Consider the following 7000-nt stretch of genomic DNA (forward strand, 5'->3'; position numbering starts at 1 on the left):
TTCGCCCCCGTTATGTATCAGCATGCAGGGCAAGGGGGAGGAGCCTCAATTGCTAATTGGAAAGCTTTTGGATGAGAAATGATAAGAGAAATTTGCAAAGCCCACAAAGACTATGGCTTACATAGCCCAGACTTCCGCGGCCTTTTAAATGCCGAACTGAGTAGAACTGTAGTAGACCCACATGATTTAAAACAGCTTTTTTTGTGCCTCATGACCTCTACAGAATTCAAATTATGGGAATTGGCATGGAAACAACTGCTAAAAGAAGCTCTCCCAGACTTACATGCTGATCCAAACACAGCAAAAGATGCCAATGGCATGCCAATTACCACTGACCATCTCTCCGGTGAGGGCCAATGGTCCTTAGCCCAAATCCAAGCTGCAGTAATTCCTGTAGAAGCACTTGAGAGAGTCAAAGAAGCAGCTGAAAAGGCCTTCTTTTCCCTCCAACCTGAAGGCCCATTTAAGCCTTATAGTAAGATCAAGCAGCTACCATCAGAGACTTTTTAAAAATTTGTAGAAAGGTTAACTAGAGCTATTGAAATCCAAGTTTAAAAAGTGAGTGCAAGGGAAGAGGTTTTAGAGGAAATGGCATTTACAAATGCAAATGAACAGCGTTGAGCGGCAATTTTAAGCTTACCTCTAGAACCCCCCCCACACTAAAAGATATGCTTCTAGTTTGTAACAGGAAAGTGCCTCTGATGAGTGTGGCTGAAGACACCAGACCAAAGCTGCTGCCAAGACTGCCTCAGCGAGTCGCCGTTGCCAGTCCAGTGCCCATTCCCTCAGCACAGTGGCACACTGGGCAGCAGTGAAGACCAGCAATGGTTGACCCCACAAAGCCATGCCTGCTTTGCAATAACCTTGAACACTGGAGTAACCAGTGCCCCCTGAAAAAGCAATTCGATGAATTTAGAAATAGCAGGGGAGAAGAACTGCAAGCGCTCCCAAGGGGTCAACAATAACAGAAAAACTGAATGGGGAGCGCCGGCCTGCCAGGTGTGCAGACACAAAAAGAGCAGGCCAAGCGAATAAGGGAAGCAAAAAAGACCAAGCACGTGGTAACATTCCTATTTCTGTAAGTGAAGCAGATGCTTCAAAGACCACGTCTGCTGGTCCACTGCTGAAAGTGAAATAAAATAACCTTTACTATGACTTAGGTGAACTTATGTTAACCACAACTTCTGTCAATGAGCCTTACAGGTTGCAGCTGACTGAACCACTCCACCTGAAAGACACGGACTGGCATTTTGTCTCTGTCAATCCAGAACAGAAGGGCACTTGGCACCAAATTCGCTGTAAGTACATCCTCATTGGGGACACCAAACACACACCACAAGAGATTGAAATTGCTCCAGAAATGACATCAGATCCTGAGCAATTTGTTCTCGGGCTGCACTGTTTCCACCCACCCCTGTTTCTTCCCAAAGGACAAATCATTGCACAAGCTATCCCAGTGCCGAGTTTACCTGAAAGCACCGAAAAACAAGGGCTCACAGTTGCCTGAGTCCAAGCTATTGGGAAGGACAAACCCAAAATCTGGTGTAATGTCAGTGGGGGTGGGGAGTCAAAACGCATTGAGATGCTTGTAGACACAGGTGCAGACTGCACAGTGATCCCAGCACAGGACTGGCCAGCACATTGGCCTTTGCAAAACATGGCTGGTGTAGGGGGCATGCAATTGGCAAGACAATCCAAGACCGTCGTCCAAATTGAGGGACCAAATGGACAATTGGCAAATATCCGTCCATTTGTGTTAGATTATTTGGAACCATTGTTAGGGAGAGATTCAATGGCCCAGTGGAGTCTCACAATTGATATTCCAGACTCTCCACAGAATTTTTGTGCAGCAGTCACTGAACAGCACCATGCCCAAAAAGTGAATTGGAAGACAGACACACCAGTTCGGGTAGCACAGTGGCCGCTCAGTAAACAAAAAATAAAGGCGCTCGAGGAGCTAGTGGAAAAGCAACTGAAAAAGGGTCACATTGTGGACACCATGTCCCCATGGAACTCTCCAGTGTTTGTCATTCAGAAGGCTGACAAAAAGAGATGGCGGCTCCTCCACGACCTCCGACAAATGTATAATGTCATTGAAGATATGGGTTCTCTCCAACCTGGTATGCCATCCCTGTTATAAGTAGAAAAAGCTGCCAATTTTTTTTAAAAAGGTTGCAGAGTGAACAGGTTGGACCAGTTGCTGCCAGGGGGGAGTTCTAACTGTTTGTTATTGTAATCACCAGTCGTTTTCATTAACTACCTGTCGCTGATGGTTAAGAATTCCTCCTTTTGTCAGTACCACCCTGCCTGCTGCCAGGTGGATGACCCTTCTCGGACAGTGAAAGGAGGGGACATCGGAGGGGACATCGGAGGGCATGCAAATGACCTCGGAGCCAGCATGCCACGGGAAAGCCACCCCACCAAACTTACCAAAAGACCCCAAAAACAACGAGCCAACACAGAATTAAGAGATCAAACACAGAATTAAGAGATCAAAGTGATGTCTGGATGTGAGGAACAAAGCCCAGAGCCTGCAGAGACGCTGAGACCATTTTTTGCCCCTTACCCTAGCCAAGGAGGACCTCGGCTAGAGGCAGGACCCTGGGAGTCAAACCAAAAAAGCGAACAAGGGATTTCCCGATGCTCTCGTGAGGACGGAACCCCTAGCTCTGCCCACAGACCAGTGGACACAGCTGCACTCTTCCTCCTCCTCCGAGTCCCTCCTGGGAGCAGTGGCGGCATGAGTGCGGACCCGTGTTGCCTTCTTGTGAAGGCCGCGATGACCTGGTATCGGAGTCCAGCACTGCGATCTCCTCCTTGGGATCCCTCGTGGCCAATAACGGACGCTAACACCAATGTGGTGGACGGTTAAAGGCCTTTATTGAGGGGTCTCGAGGGTATTTATGGACTAAGGGGTTTCTCTACGTCAGACAGGGGTTTGGCTATACTTTCTAGGGTTAGTATGGAGTGGAAAGTTACTGGCATGCATAGGTTAGGGGGGCTACACGTTTGGCTACATTCCAAGGGTGATCCTTATCTATGGGGAGGGGGGCAGAAGGATTCCTGTAATTTTCCGTCACAGCCCGAAATCTTCCGAACGCCTGTCCCTATGCCTACCACACTTCCCCCCCCTCTTTCACAAATGAACGAGGTAGTCCTATACATAGGCACTGAAATGAGGTAGGAAGTTGAGATCTGACTAGGGAAAAGGGTCTTGGGAAACCTGAGTAAGTTTCTGCCAGGCAAGTCTCTCGTGACTGGCAGTGTTCCCTGTTGAATTCACAGTAATTGTTGCTGTCCCACGAACAGGATGCTAGCCCGTTCTAGGTGGGCCTGAGCGAATGAGACTAGCTTGTTCAGCAGGCATGGCCCGAAGGTAATAGCCAAAAGCAGCATTGCCAATGGACTTATTAGGGTAGAAATTAGGGTGGTTAGCCATGGTGATCGATTGAACCAGGATTCGAACCAGCCCTGTTGGGCTTCCCTGTCTTTCTGTCTCTGAGCCAGTCTGTTTCGGAGTTCTGCCATGGAGTCTCTAACGACTCCTGTGTGGTCAGCGTAGAAACAACATTCCTCTTTCAAGGCAGCACACAGGCCCCCTTGCTGCATGAACAGGAGATCCAGTCCTCGCCTGTTCTGCAGGACCACTTCTGAGAGCGAGGAGACTGACTTTTCTAGAAAGGAAATGGATTTCTCAATCCTCTGCAGGTCCTCATCGATGGTCATCTGCAGCTGGGACAGTCCTTGGTGTTGAGTTGCTAGGGCTGAGACACCTGTTGCCGTTCCAGCCGCTCCTAGGCCGAGCAGCATTGCGATAGTTATACCTGTTAGTATTTCTCTCTTGTGGAGCCGGCTGTTTTCTTCGAAAAGGTGGTACACCTCTTCGTCTGAGTGGTACAGGATCCTAGGGATGATCAGAACTTGAACACAAAAGTCGTTAGAGTTATTGAATTTGGCAAGAAACACGCAGGGACTCACTCCAGATCTCTGGCAAACCCACATCCCAGATGCGGATGGGACTACCCACTTATTATTCTTCCTGTCGGGCTCAACTACTTCGGTGCAGACGTCGCCTTTCCGCTTAGCTAGGGTTGCATTGCCAAAGCATCTGCCCTGACCTGTGACTTGACTCAGGGTAATTCCTTTGCGGGGTGTGTCCCATCTGCACTGGCGAGGGGCATCGGCTGTGGAATAGCTGAAGGGGGTATCTAAAGTGACTCCTTCATAAAAGGGGGGTTTAACATCGTAGCAAAGCCAGCAGGTTAGGTTAGGGTTAGATTCATTCAGGGATAGAAAGGTAGCTTCTAACATGCGAAGGATTGGGTCCGAGCCTGACCTGGCTGAGCGGCCTATCTGGAAGGCTTCCTCATTGCCAGTCGGGACGTCGGTGACCCTTGTGGGCAGGGATTTGGGGTAGGTCATGCTTCTCCCTTTCTGTGTGCTTTTATCTGTGGGAGCATAGGGTATGAAGATTCCCTGCCCCACTATGGGTTGGCATAGATGGGCCGTCTCGCATCCATAGCGGGAGGGGGCTGAATCCCGCACGTCCCCTCCCTCTCAGAAAGCATACGGCTTATTTGCACTATATCAAAAGGGAGTAAATCATCATTGCTAAAAAGACCGTCCACGAGAGTGGAAACCACCCCTGAGTTAATTCCTTTTTCTGAGATAGCTTTTACTATTGTCTGAATGTCTTTGGAATTAACGGGAGTATATGTTCTTTGCTGGTTCCCCTGGGGTCCTGTAATTCTCACCGGGAAGGCATGCACCGATGCTGCGGGCGCCCATCCCGCGCATTCAATTTTGATTTTACCCCAATCGGTGAGTTCGTATTGGGGCTGGTTCTCGACTGTGTTGAAAGTTTTATTTGGTTTCGTCCGAAACCGCCTTGATTCTGTTTTCTCTGCTTCCGAGTCGCTGCTGGACTCGGTGGGCTCCGCAGAGCGATCTGGGGAGCTGTGGCTCCCTTCAGGGTCGGAAGTCGACTGCCAATAAACTTCCGGTTTCTGCTGCCGTTTTGTTCGGCTTCGGCCCCGCTCCTCCCCTCGGGGGCGGGGCCGCTCCCGCCCCCTGGGCTCGCCCTGCCTCCTGCAGGGAGGGATCTCTCCCATATATGGTGGCATCAGTGGGCGCGGTTCCCAAGAGAGTGCCCGCCCTCTGTCGCACCCCCACGCATGCGCGTCTGCTGGGATCCACGGCTCTCGGCTGGGCATGGGCTCAGCGCTGGTTTCCCGCGCATGCGCGTCCGTGGCTGGCCGCGTTTCCGGGTTCTTCCCGCTGCGGGCCGACGGGCTCCACCCCTCCTCCCGGCCACCCGCGCCATATTCAAACGGGTAGGGCGGCGGATCCCCTCCGCCGCTCGCCCGCGCGCCTGCTTTCTCGATATTTCGGGCTTCTGCCGCCAATCCCTCCCAAAAGGACTGCGCGCGTCTCTCTGCTTCTTGCGCTAAGTCGACTATCGTCGGGGAAGGGATGGGCGGGGGGTCCGCGGGCACCCCGGGGGGCTCCGGAGGTGGTCTGGGCCCCGGCGGGTCCCCCAAAGGGGTCCGTGGGTCCTCCGGGGGCTCCGGGGGCTCTGGGCTTGGGGAGGGATGGGATGCGCCCGGCCCCCGTGTTTCCCCGTTTTCAATCGGGTCGCCACCGGGGGGGGGTTCGCGTTATCGCCCCTTCCCCCAGCTGTGGCGTGATTACCAGACGGGAACGCGCAGTGTTCCACGTCTCCCGTTCTTCTAATGCTTTGCGTAGGGCTGCTTCTGCCTTCCCCCACGCTTTCAGGCTTTTGTTGCTGCCTGTGGCTTTTGTGTCCTCTGCTAGCGCAACAGTACATTTCTGCCACACCTCAGAGTGTAATATATCTATGGGTCGACTAATGACCCTGAGTTCTAGGAGTCTCGTTAAAGCGAGATTAAAATTCCTGAGCTCACATTTGATTCCCCATTGCATATGTATCAAACTTACGACCTTCGCTATCGCTTCCATACGAATCGCGGGTCCCGGGGCGTCCCCCTGCTTCGCTATAGCCGTTCCGGCTCTGTGAGTGCTGTCCCCTGGCCAGGAGTACTCCCGTCGCCCGGACTCGACGGTTCCCGGGTTTCGGCACCACTATGTTGCCTTCTTGTGAAGGCCGCGATGACCTGGTATCGGAGTCCAGCACTGCGATCTCCTCCTTGGGATCCCTCGTGGCCAATAACGGACGCTAACACCAATGTGGTGGACGGTTAAAGGCGTTTATTGAGGGGTCTCGAGGGTATTTATGGACTAAGGGGTTTCTCTACGTCAGACAGGGGTTTGGCTATACTTTCTAGGGTTAGTATGGAGTGGAAAGTTACTGGCATGCATAGGTTAGGGGGGCTACACGTCTGGCTACATTCCAAGGGTGATCCTTATCTATGGGGAGGGGGGCAGAAGGATTCCTGTAATTTTCCGTCACAGCCCGAAATCTTCCGAACGCCTGTCCCTATGCCTACCACAGACCCGTCAGTTCTCCCCACCCAAGCTGATCACTTTTAATAAAGGCATTAAAAAGGAGAAAGGTCTCCTGCCCGTGTTTATTTCAATCCCCAGCAATGCTTCCCCAGGATTGGAAATTGGCTGCTATTGATATAAAAGATTGTTTTTTCCAAATTCCCCTACACCCTGACGATGCACCGTGTTTCGCATTTTCAGGCCCCACCACCAACATGAAAGCCCCAATGAAAAGGTACCATTGCAAAGTTCTTCCTCAGGGACTAAAGGTCTTGCCAGCGATCTGCCAGTGGTATGTCTCTTCCCTGCGGTCCCCAGTGTGTGCAGCCACAGAAAAGGCCATCATCTATCATTATATAGATGATATCCTTGTGTGTGCCCCCAATGATAATTTACTCACCCACGCACTTGACCTAACGATCAATGCATTGATTGTTGGAGGGTTCGAGCTTCAGGAAAAGAAAATTCAAAAGATGCCACCTTGGAAGTATTTGGGCTTAGAAATTGGAAATAGGACCATTGTTCCTCAAAAATT

At 51.4% G+C, this 7000-nt stretch overlaps 1 pseudogene; it reads left to right on the forward strand.

Annotated features, from left to right (window-relative positions):
• LOC136568504 (uncharacterized) overlaps positions 1 to 2591 on the forward strand; it is a 34491-nt pseudogene extending 31900 nt beyond the window's left edge.
• Positions 2592 to 7000: the final 4409 nt, after the last annotated feature.

Source organism: Molothrus aeneus, chromosome W, assembly GCF_037042795.1.
Source record: "Molothrus aeneus isolate 106 chromosome W, BPBGC_Maene_1.0, whole genome shotgun sequence".
NCBI classification, from domain to species: Eukaryota; Metazoa; Chordata; class Aves; order Passeriformes; family Icteridae; genus Molothrus; species Molothrus aeneus.